The following is a 17,589-nucleotide window of genomic DNA, read 5'->3' on the forward strand; positions in this document are numbered from 1 at the left end:
TTACTTTTGGGGGAATTAGGGTCATCCTCAATCTGGACCACCAGTCCCCAGTAATTTTGGTTCCAAGCGGATTCTTCTCAGGTTTCTTCTAAATTGTTCCTTAGTTCAACTCTCCACTCTCCATCTATACATATTAGTTTATGCTCTTCCAACTTCCTGGATGACTTTTACTATATGTAAAAATACTATCCTGGGGTTATAGCTCAGTGGTAGAGAGACTGCCTGCACAGTGCTAATATGACCCCAGAACCCCTAATCAATCAATCAATCAATCAATCAATCAATTGGACATATAAGCCATCATATTCAGAATGCAACTTGTGGACACCATCAGGAAGAGATCTACTATTAAAATTAATACCAGATCAAACATAATTTATGTAAATTTATTACCAATGAAATATTTTGAGTCTCTGTAAAGAAAACAGAGTATCTGATAGTTTACAGCCAACATATCTTTGAGATGTCACTATCAGTGAGAATGTTTTTGAAGTATTTCAGATGTGTAACTTAATTTTGTTCTTTCCCTCACAACTTAACACACAAGTTTAAGTTCAATGGGAAACTAGTTGAGGTTAAAAAAGTATTGTCTTTCATTATGGCAAACGAGAATTTCTATTTTGCCTCAGATATTTTGTTTGTAACACTTGGCTTCTTATCACTATCATTTGCACTTTTCCCCCTGATTGTTCATAAATACAAGAAGAAACAATTGAAATGACTCTATAAATGAGCTCTATTGGAAAAGATAATGATACTGACATACTGCAATATGACCCCAAGTATGACAGTCTAAAAATTCTACTGTAACTCTCCAGGCATAGGGGATAATTTGGGGGGGAGCTATTTTATTATGTTATTACTATTTTATATTTTCATTATACATGGGTGGATATAGAAGCTAAAGGTTTATCAGAGTACTTTTGGCATTGATTAGCAGAGAACTTTGTAAGCCTGGCATAGAGATACAGGCAAAATACTCTGAAGATACAAAGAGGTAACTTTCCCAACTTAACTGCTCACTCTAACTTGATAGAATTACCACATGAAAACATCACACTTTTATAATTCTATAGAGCTTCAGACAATACTTTAATCTATGATTTGAATTCTTGACTAGATCAACATGCTCCAAGAAAAATAATCTTATCAAATGTCTGGAAACCCTTTATAAAGTTCTCAAAGACTATTCTCCTTCTGTGGGTAACAGCACTAGCTACAACTAGACAAAAGGAAATAAGAATGGCAACTGCCAGAGTATCATTTTGAAAATCATGCTAGAAACCAAGTACAAAAAAAGAGTTAGTTGTCCTAATAATTCCACTCCTATATAAGTAATACTCAAAGAATTGAAAACAGGTGAGCAAAGTAATAATTTTCCACAGAACATTCACAATAGTCAAAAGGTAGAAACAACCCAAATATCTATCAAGCGTTGAATGTATCAAAAATTATCACTCAGTCATAAAAATGAAGTAATGATACATGCTCCAATGAATATAAACTCCAGAAAAGTTATGTCAAGCAAAAGAAATAGACACAAAAGGTCACCTTCCATATATATGAAATATTCAGAAAAGATACAACCATAGAGATAGAAATCAGATAAGTGGTTAGGTGGGCTCTAGGAAGGGACTGGAAATGAAATGGGGACTAACCATTTAATGGGTATAGGATTTTATTCAAGGTGCTGAAAATGATATGGAACTAGATAGAGTACTACTAGTTCACAATCTTCTGAATACACTAAACATCACTAAATTGTTCAGTTTTAAATGGTTACACGAATCTCCTCCATTAAAAAAGAAAGAAAAATCTCTAGCTGAAACTGTATGGCAGGAGTCCACATTCAAATATCTACAGGGGCCAGGCAACAAAAATGAGAAGAGTAAGCCAAACACTGAATATCATGTATGCCATTGTGTTACTGAGTTATTTTTATTCCTTTCATGTCTATTTTTTGCCATCTAGTCTTTTCTTCATCACTCTAACATAAACCATCAAATTTATTCATTTATTCTTTTCTTAAAGTTGGTTTTAATGAATCTCTACATTCTTTCCAATTTCACTGATTTCTGTTCTTAGCATTATTTTGTATACTTTTTCATGTTTACTTTGTTGCTCTATCAAGCTCTTTGAGGTAAAGACTCAGCAAATTTCGGTCTAGATAGCAATTTTTACATATATTCTACAACATCTGATGAGTAATATTTTCTTCTCTCCAACTTTTAAATATTTGGCAGTTTTTAATTATAGTTTTCTTTTTAACCAAACTTCTTTAAAAGTATAATTTTTAAGATTTTAAATATGAGGGTTTAAAAAATTCTGATTGCTTATTATTGACTTCTAATTTAATTGCGCATTTGACAAGACAGTGTCCATCACAATGATTCTTGAAGGAGTTTGTGACTTTCTTTATGATCTCATTTAACCCCTATCCAATCAGTTTCAACTACTTGTTGCCTTGACAGAAATTGGCTCAATTTTCCCAGAACTTCTTTGAAGAGAAATCAGAAATCTACAATTTATGTGTAATCTCCAGTTTTATAAGGTTGTCAACTAATTCAAAATTTTGAAAACATTAAGTAAGCCAAACAAAAGATGCATGTAGAATGACTCAACCTACAGCCCAGGAATATGTAATGTCTGCTGGAATGCTTTGACCAGAATCGGAGATGACATTGGACAAAGAGAAATGCAAAAAAAGCAAAGATAAGGGTATCACAAAGGACAAAATGAGGAAAAAATGGTTTAGATGACAGAATCCTGAAGTTCCCATAAAAAAATTTAAAAGTGGGATTTAAAAAGTAAAAACTACATATACAAAATATATTGAGAAATCACATAGTAATAAGTGCCATAAACAAAATTAAGCAAATAGGCCAAAGCTAACACATACATTTGCAAACCACTGCTGAATGTTGGTGAGTAAGGCTGTCACCTCAGACTAGACTGTGTAAGGAGAAAATCTAGAGCTAAGAGGAGGAGCGTGAACATGCAAAGAACCCTGAGTACAAGAAGAAAATCAGGATGGTGATTTGATTCACAAAAATTGAGAAAGAGAATGTCATAAGGAAAGTCTGAAAAATACAGAAACTGGAAGTCACTGGAAACCCAAGGAGAAGTTCTGGAGACCCAAGGAAAGAAGCCTGACTGAACTGGGCTGAAAAGTGGAAGATGAAGTGGAAGGGATGAGTAAACTAATTCCTTAAAGGAGACTATGAAAGCAAAGAGAGAGAGAGGAACAAAGGGAGAGGACCTGGGGTAAGGTTGAGAAAAAAGGGTCTTAAGATAGATATAGAAGGCTGGGGTTGTGGCTCAGTGGTAAGAGCTTGCCTTGCATGTGCAAGGCAGTGGGTTCGATCCCCAGTACCACATTGAAAAAAAAACTAAATAAACAAAATAAAGGTATTGTGTCCATCTACAACTACAAATATTAAAAAAATACATTGGCTCATATATAAGTGTTTAAAAGACCAATACAGTTGAAAGAGACTTCAAAATGAAGAAAGATACAATAATTGTAACAGGAAGCAAGTAAAGTAAACGAATTGGTGGAAGGATTCATACAAGAAATATAAAACTTACAAAATCCAAAAAGGAGAAGATATAACAGAAGGACATTAATAAAATAAGAAACAATATTCTGGCCTAGCTGGATATTCAAGAATAGAAATAGCACCAACATCATATATAATCAATGATAGATGACTGGAGAGGAGAACGACCAATTGTTGGTTGAAAAATGATGACAAAGACTTACTATACACTCCATGAACAAACAGTGCCAACAATAATTTTAAAAAAGAAATAAAAGCTCAGAAGGAGTTGTCTGTGGTCTATTATATTAATAAAGCATATATTCAATGGTGTGAAAAATCAAAGAACAGTCATGGCAACAGAGAATATGATGATTTTCCTGGAGTAAAAGAAAAAACCATTTGGGAGCTGGTGAGTCAGCCTTTGATTCACTTATTGATTTTGCAGAGAGCTAACCGTGTTATACTGCTCAGGAGGTCATACAGCTCCACATGCCTCACTCTATCCTCTTGAAAAAGAAGCAAAAGACCACAAAGCAAGCTGAGATCAAGGACTTTTTTTTTTTTTAAAGAAATCAAGTTTCAAAGTCATGGAAAGGTCAGTGTGTATTTAGATTTTAGTCCCTCAAACTAATCTATAATTGAATCTACAGCAAATCACAATAATTGATTCCAAAAGTGATGATGCAGACTTATCATAAATTTGTTCATTATGCAATTATAAAAGGATGGGAAAAAATATATCACATTTCAAAAAGAATTCTATCCAAAAAAATCAGGGTAAGAAAAGTTCTAGTCTTCAAAAATAGAAATGACATCTGGCTAACATCTCACAAATAGTCTCCCCCATGTGTTCACTAAAATACCTAGAAGGAGAGGGGGAACAAAAGAAAATAAAACATCACAGTAACAATAAGAATGAAGATGAATAGACAAGCTGATGGACAAGCCTGGAGAGATTCTCTAGTAAATACAAAGTAAATGGAATAGATTGATTAAAAGTATCTATAGGGATCTACCTGAAAGCAAATGTAAATTAGTTTCAGGAATTAAAATAAGAGATAGAAAAACACCTTCTATCTCAAGCGAAAGATTCTGTGTCCAAGACTACTGAAATATTTGTAGCTGGATTCTTCCATGATGATACCCTATTTCTGAGTAATATCTATTGGAGTTTTATATATATCCAGTTAAAACCAGCAATTCCCAGAAAACACCTGGATCGAAGTAAAGGATGAATGATATTGGTGTACTGGATACAGGGAGCTGCAATCTCCACAGCTAAAGAAATAAAGATAGGTACAAAAATAGGAAGAAATCTCAACTCAAAATATAATGAGAACTATAAAATTTACATTCATCCAGAAAATCAAGGACATAAAATATAACATCAGTAAAACAATTTCAATAGGTGGTATTTTTCTGGAAATTTGGAATTTCACTGGCAACTGACCAATGTATTTTAATAGTTGTGGATCTTTAAGAGAATATGACCCTTTTTCAAGTCAATCTGGGGCAGAGACAGGATATTCCATACACAAAATACACAGGGCATTAATGTCCCTAGAAAAGAACACACACAGTAGGAGCTCTCCAAGAATTTGCTAAATAAATAAAACAAGACCAGATAAAATCTACCTCATTCTAGATTGATTGATAAGGGAGAAACATACCATATGGAGTTTGAGAGATACTCTAGAACCAGGGAAAGAGAACATTCTAGAGACACTGAAGAAAAACCTAGCATCCAATTAATCTAATATAAAGTCCAAAAAATAAAATAAAATAGCAAGAAAAGAGTGAGGCACCTGAACGAAAGAAATGAAATGGGGGTAAAGACTGGGGAATTAGACTAAAAAAAAGATTTAGTTTAAAAGAGCAGGGGCCAGGGTGGGGGGTGGGGCGGGGGTGAGGGTGAAGGTACTAAGATAAAAAAGGGATTATAAAAGCAAAAATACAGAGCTGAATAAAAACCCATTATAATGAAATTAGCAATGTCACAAATACAAATTAATGATGTCATAAACTAGTTTAAAAATATGCTCAGGACAAACAATTAAACATGAGAAAGCAAACTAGAAGAAATGACAAAAGAGAGATAAAAATATTACTAACAAAAAGGAGAAAATAAACATTTGAAATAAACAACTAAGATGTATAATTTTTACTGGAAAGTTAAAATTTTTTAGTTTCTTATTGAATCCTAGAATGAACCTGAGTATCATGATGATAATTTTCAATTGTAAGGACAAAGAGAAAGGGCTTTAACTTTTCAACAGAAAAAATTACCCTCTAGTAAAAATTAGGATGGCACCATGCACTACACAAAAGATACCATAGATATTAGACCTACATATGAAACCTAAACTATATAACATCCAGAACAAAACATAGGAGGCAATTTTTGTGATTCAAGGACAGATCACAAAATATTTCTCAGATATGATATCCAAAATCATGTTCTTTAAGAGAAACAAGTAAATAATTGGGTTATATCAAAATTAAGACCGTGCTTTTGAATGACACTATTAAAAGAATTAAAAGACGAGTCACAGATTCTGAAAAATATTTTCCCATAACATATTTATTTTAAAAGCTCATAATATATTTTAAAATCTCTCAAAGCTCAACAATAAGAAATTAACTCAGTAAAATAAAGATACTGAATAAAGGATTCAGTAAAGCAACAGAGAGATCTGGGCCAAAGACAAAGACCTGCAATTCACTCAGTATGTGGTACTTACTGGCACTAGAGGCCTTAGTGAGATCACTAAAGGAGAGGATGCAAATGGAGAAGAAAGGTTGTTCAAGGATGGAACTGGGGAACTCTTAAAATACAGAATCCCAGTAGCAAAGGACATAGCAAGAGAGACTGATATAGAACAGTTAATTCAGTAGAAAAATCATCAAATGCTTCTGGTGTTATAAAATCACAGGGAAGAAAGTGTTTCAGTAAGAATAAAATTAAATCAAAGTAAGCCAATCTGACATAAAATCATAGGAGTAAAAATTCTGAGTAAACTTTGAACAATGTTAAAAATAATGCATTGTGATCAATTATGATTTATCCCAGAATGTAAGTTTTGTTAACCATTTAAAAACCTTTCAGTGCACTTCGATAGAACTGTATTTACAATTAATGTTCTGACTTATGAAAAGTACACAATTCCTTTTCTAAACAATAAAATTTCTAATTAAGGTGACTTATAAAGATGTTTTTGTTCACTTGCTAGTCCTAGAAATTGTTTAGTTCTTGAGTTTGCAGGCTTTCCTTTCAGCTTCTTTCTTCATAGCTCCTTAATTCTTTTTTTTCCATTTTAAAGTAAATACCACTATTCATTCCTGAAGACATTCTTCACTAACCTTACAGACAAAATGAACAAGCCACAGTTCTCACTGGCAATATCTAAAACTAAATTTAGCATTATACTATTCAGCTATACTTTAAAATTCTTATACAAGATTGATTTAACCCAGCAAGCCCATTCAACCCAAACTCAAAATTCAAGCTCCTAGGTATACTGGAAGGTTGTCTGCTATTAATGCAACTTCATCTAAATTTTGCAGTTGGCAATGCTCCATTAAAAGGAAAAACCTTATCAAAATAAAGTCCCTTCCCTTCTTGAATAAGCACAAAATTGTTCAGTATTTTATTTAAGTCTTCTATTAAGACTAATGCCTTGTAAATAAATGTATAAAAACACTGTCATTATAACTTTGTAGCTTTAATATCTTTAAGGTGTACCTATTTGAAGATTAATTCCTGTTCCTACTAATATTATAAATGTTGGTTTATAACAACAAATGAGCAACCAAAGATAAATAAAGGAGATTTAAAAGTGCCTTGTAGGAGAGGTCCTCCAATCCTGTTGAAAAATATAACTCATTTAAAAATATAACTCTAGGGGTAAATAATCAGTTTTTCCACTATAATAGAAGATTATAAATACTATACATATTAAGCAAGAAGATATGTTTTTAAAAAGCTATATGTCAGTTTACTGGGAAAAACAACACCGCAAAACCTTTTCACAAATTTCCTCATTTTAAACAAAACTAAAGATAATGGCAGGCAAAGAAGGGGTGCTGCTAATCTCTACATGAATAAATAATTTATAAAATGGCTTTCAATAATCAGATGGTAAACATTTGCTGAACAGCACCAATATTCAGGGTTGGCTTCAAATAAAAATACCACTGAAGAACATTCTAAATTACTTCAGAAAGTATTGAGAACTTGTTTTACAATAATTCTATGTGCAAACTAAATTGTACTTTTATAAACAATTATATATATATGAAAGTATAATTACATGTTTTAAAAAACTGAATATAAATATGTATGAATGTGTAGATATACATAAGCATACACACACTCATTTCATAAACAGACACACACACACTTACTCTGGTTATCTGAATGCCATTGAATAAGTCAAGTTCTGCTGGCTACAGGAATTCACATAGTACTATTCTCCCCACATATGTGCCTTACTTGACACCAACATAAAAACTTGATAGAGTTATACATTCTACAGTAATACAAATATGTATTTATCAAAGGAAACCATATAAAAATGTTCACAGCAGTATTATTAATAATATCCCCAAACTACAAACATTCCCAGATGAATAGTTACATTAAGTAAATAAACTACAATGATATGAAATAATACACATAAATCTCACAAACTTAAATGCTGAGGAGACGAAGCCAGGCACAAAAAAGTACATTCTGTGCAAGTCCTTATATGTAGCTCAAACATATAAAAACAGAAATCTAGTTAGTTTTTGTGAGGCAGGTACTGGTTAGGGGGATGTGAGGAATCTTTCATAATGGTGGTAATATTCAGTTTCCCAATTTAGCAGCTGGTTACAAAATGTGTTCACTTTGTTGGGTTTTGGGTATCTATCTTGCATGTCAATGAGAAAATTATAAAAACTATGGGAATATAATGCACCAATAAGAAAAAGAAAGAAAATACTCTATAGGAGTACATGAATAACACCCTCAATAAGGTTATGTTCATAATATACAAAACCTAGGAAAGAGGTATTATAGGCTATGTCAGATACATGATGAACAGAAGACATGTGCAAGTCATGGTGAAAAGGACTTACTGAAGGGTCATTAATAAGATTTAAGATGAATTTAGTGTCCTAAAAGCCATGATTTGAGAGAAACAAGAATCACAATCTGGAGCAACAGTAAAGATTTGAAGGGACAGAAGTTGGCAATTCGAAAAACTTTACGGTACACTTTGTCTGTTGCTTAATTACATCCTTACTAAGTTGACCACAGGTGTGGTTTACCCTCCATCTGTTACACACCTCTCAGTTTCTCATAGCAACTGTTTTCATGCCACACAATGAGTATAGTTCTGGGATAATTGAACATGGGGGAAATTAGGAAGCATATGGAAAGCCAAACACGTGGCACTCCCACCCAGCATTCTTGGGAGGGAAAGAACATCCCAGTTTAGACACTGTCAAGTGCCCTCAAAAGTTGTGCTATACAAAACTTGACAGGTGCGTACAGTGACTTTCACAGTGACGTCATGGCTTATGCAGCTCTTTATACTCAGTACCAACCAAGTTCCTAGAGCAAGATATTTGGTGGGAATAATTAATAAATTAATTTGATAAAATCAAATAGAACACAGACATTGAATAATGACAGAAGTATACACAAACAGTGTACTCAAGAGTTTACATTCTTCATGTAAAAGTACATGGTATGTCCACAAGTATAGAAATTTTTAAATTTTCATCTTAAATTTTGCTTAAAACTTTAAACCTAGAATGTAACTTTTTAAATCTTCAAGTTACATATACTATTAGTCAAAATACTAACACACATTTAATATAATGGGAAAGAATCAACTTGGGATATTAAGTAACATAAATTTGTTGTGAATTATTTTTGCTTCAAAGAAAGGATATAGCTGTAACATGGCACAAAAGAAGATCCAAACAAATGGAAAGGAATATGATGTTCTTAGATAAAAGGATTCAACATTATAAGGTGTAAACACTTCCTCTGTTGAACTATGAATGTTCAGAAACATTAGTTACTAATTTTTTTTTTTTTTTACAAAATAAGGTAATTACAAAGCTCAAATAGAAAAATACAAATGAAACAAAAGGAAAATTCTGAAAAAGAACAGAGTGTTTACTGTGGCTGGATAAGATGTCCTACTAGTCTGTAAATACTATTTTTCAACTGCAGTCATTAAAGAATATATCACTGGTAGATGTATATGGAGACCTCTATATACGGAGAACAGTATATGAAAAGCAAAAATTACAGAAATAATTGTAATAATAAAGGTATTATAGCAACACTACAGTGAGGGAAAGGTTAATATTATTAAATAAAGGTAACTGTAATAACTGTAAAGATAACTATAATAACTGTAAAGGTAACTGCAATAATGGTTGAGGTAACTGTCTAACCATTTAACAAAAGCCCAAACCTAACTGGATCCATATCTTAGAACCTTCACTAGATATATCGCAAGTGAATCACAGATTTAAATGTAAAAATCAGACCATTTATGTAGTAGAAGGAAAATGGAAGAATTTTTACCAGGTGTTTTCCGAAGGAAGCTCATTAAATAAATCATGCTACAACAAATACAAAAAGCATAAAATAAGGAATTCTTTGTCTTCATATGAAACTGGCTTCAAGATACACTGATAAGTAAAAAGATAAAAAAATTATATATTTTTATATTATTTTTATATTATTAACATATGTTTCAGGATTATAAAGTAACTGTGAGAAAATTTAATATAAAGATTAAAAAGTAAACTATTGGAATATCCAGAATTCATAACACAGTTGTCTCATTTAATAAAACTGCATGATTAGTGTGTACTAACAGTATCAAGAGGCATCTGGCCAGAGGTTATGGCCCAGATTTGAATCTGTTTTATCTGTTTTCAAAAATGCAGTAAAATTTTTATTTATAATGTATACATTTACACAAGAGAGAGATTGTGGTGGGGGAGAGAGCAATCGAGTACAAATACAATGAAAACAAAATATTTTTGGTTCCAACAGGGTTATTTGTAACTGTATCATCTAAGGACCACTGTGTGGTAATGAAATTACTACTACTTATTTTGAATACTACATGAAAAACAGAAAACTTTTCTATGCTAGTTTTAGGGTAAAATATATTTGTGATGTTTACTTTCTGACAATGCAAAAAATTAAAATAGATCAGCATAAATTGCTGACAAGTCATCTTTGTATTTTAGTGCAAAGGAAGAATTTGAAAAAGTTATCAAACAGATGTTTTTGAAAGCTTCTTTGAATACTTTAAAACAGACAATTTATAAAGGGATACAAATAGGAAAAGAACTCCAACTATTCCTATTTGCCAATGACATGATTCTATATTTAGAAGATCTTAAAATTTCTACTAGAAAACTTCTAGAACTAATAAATGAATTCAGCAAAGTAGCAGAATATAAAATTAAGGTAAATCAATTGCATTCCTATATATCAGTGATAAATCAACTGAAAAAGAAATTTTAAAAACTATTCCATTAACTATTCCATTAGCCTCAAAAAAAAAAAAACACCTGGAATCAATTTAACAAAAACAGGTGAAACACCTCTACAATGAAAACTACAGAAATTTAAAGAAAGAAACTGAAGAAGACTTTAGAAGATAGAAAGACTTCCCATGTTCTTAGGCATGGGTAGGCAGAAATAATATTGTCAAAATGGCCAAACTACTAAAAGCCTTATACTGATTTAATGCAATTCCTATTAAGGTTCCATTCCATTCTTCATAGAAATAGAAAAAGCATTCATGAAATTCATTTGGAAAAATAAGAGGCCCACAGTAGTCAAAGCAATCCTCAGTGAGAAAAGTTAAGCATGAAGCATCACAATATTAGACCTTAAATTATACAACAGAGCTACAGAAACAAAAACAGACATTATTTGGCCAAAACAGACATTAAGACCAATGGGACACAACAGAAGACACAGAGACAAACCCACATAAACACAGTTAGCTCATCCTAGACAAAGGCACCAAAAACATACATTGGAGGAAAGATAACCACTTCAACAAATGGTGCTGGGAAAACTGGAAATCCATATGTAATAGAATGAAACTTAATCCCTATCCTTCACTCTGAACAAAACTCAACTCAAAGTAGATCAAAGACCTAGTCATGATACCAGAAACTCTGCATCTAGAAGAGGAAAAAGTAGGCATAAGTTTCCATCATGTCAGCTTAGGAACCAACTTCCTCAACAAGACTCGTGAGGCACAAGAATCACTAAATGGGATGGTATCAAACTAAAATGCTTCTTTACAGCAAAGGAAACAAAATTGTAAAGAGAGAGCCTACAGAATGGGAGAAAATCTTTGTCACCTGCACCTCAGATAGAGGATTAATCTCTAGGGTATATAAAGAACACAAAAAACTCTATGCCAACAAAACAAATAATCCAATCAATAAATGCGCAAAGAAGCTGAACAGACACTTCACATTAGAAATATGAATGATCAACAAATATATTTAAAAATGTTCAACATCTGTAGCAATTAGAGAAATGTAAATTGAAACTACACTTAGATTTCATCTCACTCCAGTCAGAATCACAATTACCAAGAAAAAAAAATATATATCAAATGGTGCAGATGCCCAGGCCCTAAAGGATGTAGTGAAATTAGTTCAGATGAGCATCCTTCCAGGCTAATTGTACTGGAAATTCCACAAGCAAGTAAAAAAACAAGAGACCCAGAATACTTAAAGCAATCCTTAGCAAGAAGAGTGAAGCAGGTGGCATCATATATCAGACCTTAAACTATACTATAGAGCTATAGTAACAAAAACAGCATGGTATTGGCACCAAAAGACACTGGCAGACCAATGGTACAGAACAGAGGACACAGAAACTAACCCACAAAATTACAATTATCTTATATTAGACAAAGGTGTCAAAAACATGCACTGGAGAAAAGATAGCCTCTTCAACAAATGATGCTGGGAAAATTGGAAATCCATATGCAACAGAATGAAATTAAACCCCAATCTCTCACCATGCACAAAACTCAACTCAAAGTGGATTAAGAACTTAGGAATAAAACCAGAGACCCTGTGTCTAATAGAAGAAAAAGTAGGCCCTAGTCTCCATCATGTGGGATTAGGCCCCAACTTCCTTAATAAGACTCTGATGATGCAAGAATTAAAATCAAGAATCAATAAATGGGATGGACTCAAACTAAAAAGTTTCTTCTCAGCAAAAGAAACAATCTGTGAGGTGAATAGAGAGCTTACATCTTGGGAGCAAATCTTTACCCCTCACACATCAGATAGAGCACTAATCTCTAGGGTATATAAAGAACTCAAAAAGCTAAGCTCTAAAAAACCCAATATCCCAATCAATAAATGGGCCAAGGTCCTGAACAGACCTTGGTGTGGTCTGAATAATCTTCAGCAACCTTTCAAAACTACACAAATAAAGACACAATTTAAATCAAATGGTGTGATTATTATCAAAACACAGCATTAAGAAAAATACCTTATTTCTCTCTGCAGTCAGATTGCTACCTCTAATGTCCTCTGTGTGGACATTCTGGAGCTGGCACTTGTACTGGGAACAAATTAAGTTGGTTTGTCTATCACCATTTCCATTACTTTGGCATAGACATACTAATTTCCCTTCAATAAATTATATCCCTCTTGAAATTCCATTTTTTGGAGGTTAACTACCCTCTCAATAGGCATGTGACTCTGAATTGATTAACCAAATTCTCCTGGAACTTCCAATCTTGGTTGGGTTAGTGCAGAATGGTACAAAGTAGTAGGAGATCATTCATAACCGTGGTGGTAAGTGATGAAAGTGTTGATTATTCCCAGAGCCTCCAAGTCTCCTTAAGTCTTGACCTTTTTTCAGTATTACTGGCAATTTTGTGTTATGTTACCTAATATCCAGTTCATTCATTTTCTGTTTAGAGTTGATTTCTGTGTGTAACCAAACTGATTATTGATTCAGAGGTGATCCCTAGAACACATCAACAAGTTCAATCTATTTGAATTGCAATCCCTTTCCCAGAAGTTCTGATCTTCATTTTCCTGCTCTATTTAAAAGTGCATTTTGTAATTTACTTAGCAGGGTTTATTGTTTATTGTCCCTCACTAGAGTGTAAGCTCTAAGTGGCATGGGTTCTTTATTTAAATCTTTTTCTTCGACTCGAATTTCCCAAATGCAGAAGGCAATTCCCGGAACATAGAAAGTGCTCAAGAAATATTTGCACATTAATAAAGTTTTAGGCCACTGTCTTTTGAATCTCTTGACTATATGGAACAATAATTAGTGCTCAGTTCACTGTAAAACCTTGGTATGTTTTTGCTTCAGATGGTTTTGGGTGACATCACTTTGTGGGTTAGAAGAAAATGTAATTACATGGAGGAGAGCAATCAGCTGCTCTCTACCTCTAAGGAAATGAACGAAACTCTGACTCATATGGTTAAAGTTCTATATGATCTTCCAGGTCTTGATATGTATCAAAGCCTATTTTACTCTTAAAGGAAAAATAGGAAATATCATTGATGTAATAAGATAAAAGAGATCTGACTTAAAGACTAAAAATAATACATTCTTTTTAATAAAAAAATATAAAATAAAAAAACAATAAATGTTGGCAAGAATGCAGAGGGAAAGGCAGTCACACATTGCTGGTGGGACTGCAAATTGGTGCGACTCTGAAAAGCAGTATTAGATTCTTCAGAAAACTGGGGATAAAAGCACAATTTCACCCAGTTAACCCATTCCTTGGCATATACTCAAAAGGCTTAAAATCAGCCTACTACAATGATACAGCCATATCAATGTTTATAGCAGCTGAATTTACAATAGCTAAACAATGGAACCAATCCAGGTGCCCTTCAACAGATGAATGAATAAAGAAAATGTGGTACATATATACAATGGAATATTACTCAGCCATAGAAAAATAAAATTATGGTATTTGGTGGTAAATGAATAGAACTGGAGATTATCTTAATAAGTGAAATAATCCAACCCGCCAAATCCAAAAGCCAAATGTTCTCTCTGACATGCAGATGCTGACTCACAAAAGGCAGGGTGGAGGGAGGTGTGGAGGTTCCCCATATTGGACAAGGAGAAGTTGCGGCAATGGGAGGACAGAAAGGGAAATGGGAATGGGAAAGACAGTAGAATGAATCAGACATAACATTCCTTCATTCACATACAAATACAAGACCAGTGTAACTCCATATCATGTACAACCACAAAAATAGAAGTTATACTCTATGTATGTATGTCAAAATACATTCTACTGTCATGTATAGCTAAAAAGAATAAATGAATAAATAACTAAATAATTTATACAATATCTCAAATGATGCTTAAAAATCAAATTTAGTAAATACAGGAATACCTTTAAAAAGGAATAAGTTAAACATATACTATATATTGTGGACCATACCTATAGCCTTGTGCATATTAATTGATTGTTAAATATCTTTTTTACTTTTTAGTTATAGATGAACACGATGTCTTAATTTTGTTTATTTATTTTTATGTGGTGCTTAAGATCGAACCCAGTGCTTCACAAAGGCCAGACAAGCACTCTGCCACTGAGCCACAACCCCAGCCCATATTGACAGATTTTTTTTTAACTCCTCCAAAAAAGAAACAATAATTTTGAAGTGGTAGTCCTTCAAAGAGTTATATTAAATTCTTTTGTTATATGTAGTCATTTTCCATGTATTAGAGTATACTGATTCCCATATACTTTATGTACTTACGTTCAAAAAATGAACACATACAATTCATTCCATTTATACTTAAAGTTGTAGATAACTTTTAATTACTAGAAGGTTTTTAAATTATTTTCTACAGTAAAAATGAAATAGGATACAAAAATTATTAGAATGTTTGCAGAAGAAAAAATTAAAAAGAGAAGCAACTTTAAACTAGTTTCATTTCTTAGGAACAACAACTGGCAGGTTAACTTTCAGGAGTTAGCATTTTAAATGAAAAATGCTGACTACAATCCAGTGTCTCTCTTGAATAATGATTAGTTCTGAAATATTACCTGAGACCTAAACCAAAGACTGAGCTGACAGTTTCAATTACTTGGAGAGAGTGTATCAACTACATCATATTCTCAGAGAACAATACCTAACCTTTTTCAGTCTTTGACATAAGTCAGAAAAAAAGTTACCCAACTTTTCTAGTAATATCTTTAATCACATTGCTTAACATCTTAATTCATAAGAATAACTCCACATGGTCACATAATTCTATTATTAATTCTTTGAGATAACCAAAGGACTTGTGACTTGAAAGTCATTAGGAAAGAAGAAAAATACTCTATGGAGAAGCCTATCTGACAGAGAGCTCAGAAATTTAAAAAAAAAAAAAAAAAGGTTTTTTTGTTTGTTTGTGTTTTTTGGTGCTGGGGATTGAACCCAGGGCCTTGCACTTGTGAGACAAGCACTCTACCAACTGAGCTATATCCCCAGGCCCCTCTGGTGCTTTAGTCCTGATTACTCCTGCTGTACTGTGCCAAGGTCTCCGCTTGGCACTGAATCACGAGCCACCACACAGCTTTGTAGGTTCAAACAACAATTCTTTATTCCCGAACTCACACCGGCCGTCTACCAACACGTTCTGGTGAACTCCAAGTTCTCTCGCACAATTCACGTCCCAAAAACCTTTTCTGCACGAGAACTCAGCAGGAACTCAGGCAGCAGAAACGCCCTATTCCCCTGCAACTTCCCTAAACCCGGATTATCTTAAACCAGGAACGCCCTAAACCCAAATTGTCTTAAACCCGGATACTTCCTAAAACCTGCAGGATACACCCTAATCCTGGATCCACCCTGGTCCTTGAGCAGGGTCACTTTTCTCAAAGACACATGCAATGTCCAAGGCAAGTCCATTTAACATGGGGTACGCTGGCAGGGAAATATCGATGCGTCATTCCTACTTGGCAATGGCCCTCAGCAGTACTGGATGCTGTACTGTTGCAGTCATGCAGACACAGTTAAAATGAAGATGCCACCCGCTTAGGGGATGGCAGAAAGAAACCTACTGAACAATTTTACTTAAAATTCTAAAACAGTTTCTTTTAACTCCAAGATGCAGTATTCTGATAAAGACTTTGAGAGTTAAGAGTATTAGTTCTGTCATTACTCAGTTACAGTTAGATAATAAAAGTTATTTGAGTTCATGTTTAATGCATACTATCATTCCCTTTTGATTTCATCTAATTCACACTTGATGTGAGCAAACAATAAATCTTGGTGTAGATAAAAAAAACTGGTATCCTGTGATTTCATAATACATAAACTATTTTAAGATGTTCTATTTAGCAACTGAGCCAATATATTTTACTAACAAACAATCTGAGAGGGAATGGTTCTGCAGTCTTCCCAGGGAGAAGTTGATATAAAGTTTATTTGATGCTGAGTGTTCTTTTTTGACTTTCTGTAAGGTATTTGTATTTGGGGGTTTGAGAAAGCAAGAAAAATGGAATTAGCTAATTCTCTAGGAGTTAACCAGGTACACTGAGCTTGAGCTTAAGAAATTTGTGTTCTTAAATCACTTTATTGGGTCAGATGCCATGTTGACTTTCATCCAATTAAAGTTCTTATTGTTGTGTATTGTAATTGCCAAATTTCTTAAATAACTTTCCAACTAGACTATGTGGTCTTCTGAGAAAGGACCATACATTGCCTGACACATGGTAGAAACACAGTATTTACTGAATGAGTCAGTGTTTTCAGCTAAAGACTTCAAGATAAAATCTACTCATAGTTAGGAAAATAATGGAGAAGACAAAAATCTAAATCTTCAATGAACATTTACATATTATATCTTAAGACAAAAACCTTTCCTAAACAATGCCTGTACAGAAATATATTTTTAAATATGACAACTGGAACATCTCATTACCCAAATTTCTCAACAAAATCTACAGAGGGATTTCTAAATGTCTTAAGATTTTAATCTCATTTTTAAAAAAAATCTGTTTCCATTTAAGAG

The 17,589-nt window shown here is 33.2% G+C and overlaps 1 protein-coding gene across 17 annotated transcripts in view; it reads right to left on the reverse strand.

Moving 5' to 3' along the window:
- Positions 1-17,589, reverse strand: part of Cep112 (centrosomal protein 112) — a 451,807-nt gene that overhangs the window by 295,472 nt on the left and 138,746 nt on the right. The window lies entirely within an intron of this gene.

Source organism: Ictidomys tridecemlineatus, chromosome 3, assembly GCF_052094955.1.
Source record: "Ictidomys tridecemlineatus isolate mIctTri1 chromosome 3, mIctTri1.hap1, whole genome shotgun sequence".
NCBI lineage: Eukaryota > Metazoa > Chordata > Mammalia > Rodentia > Sciuridae > Ictidomys > Ictidomys tridecemlineatus.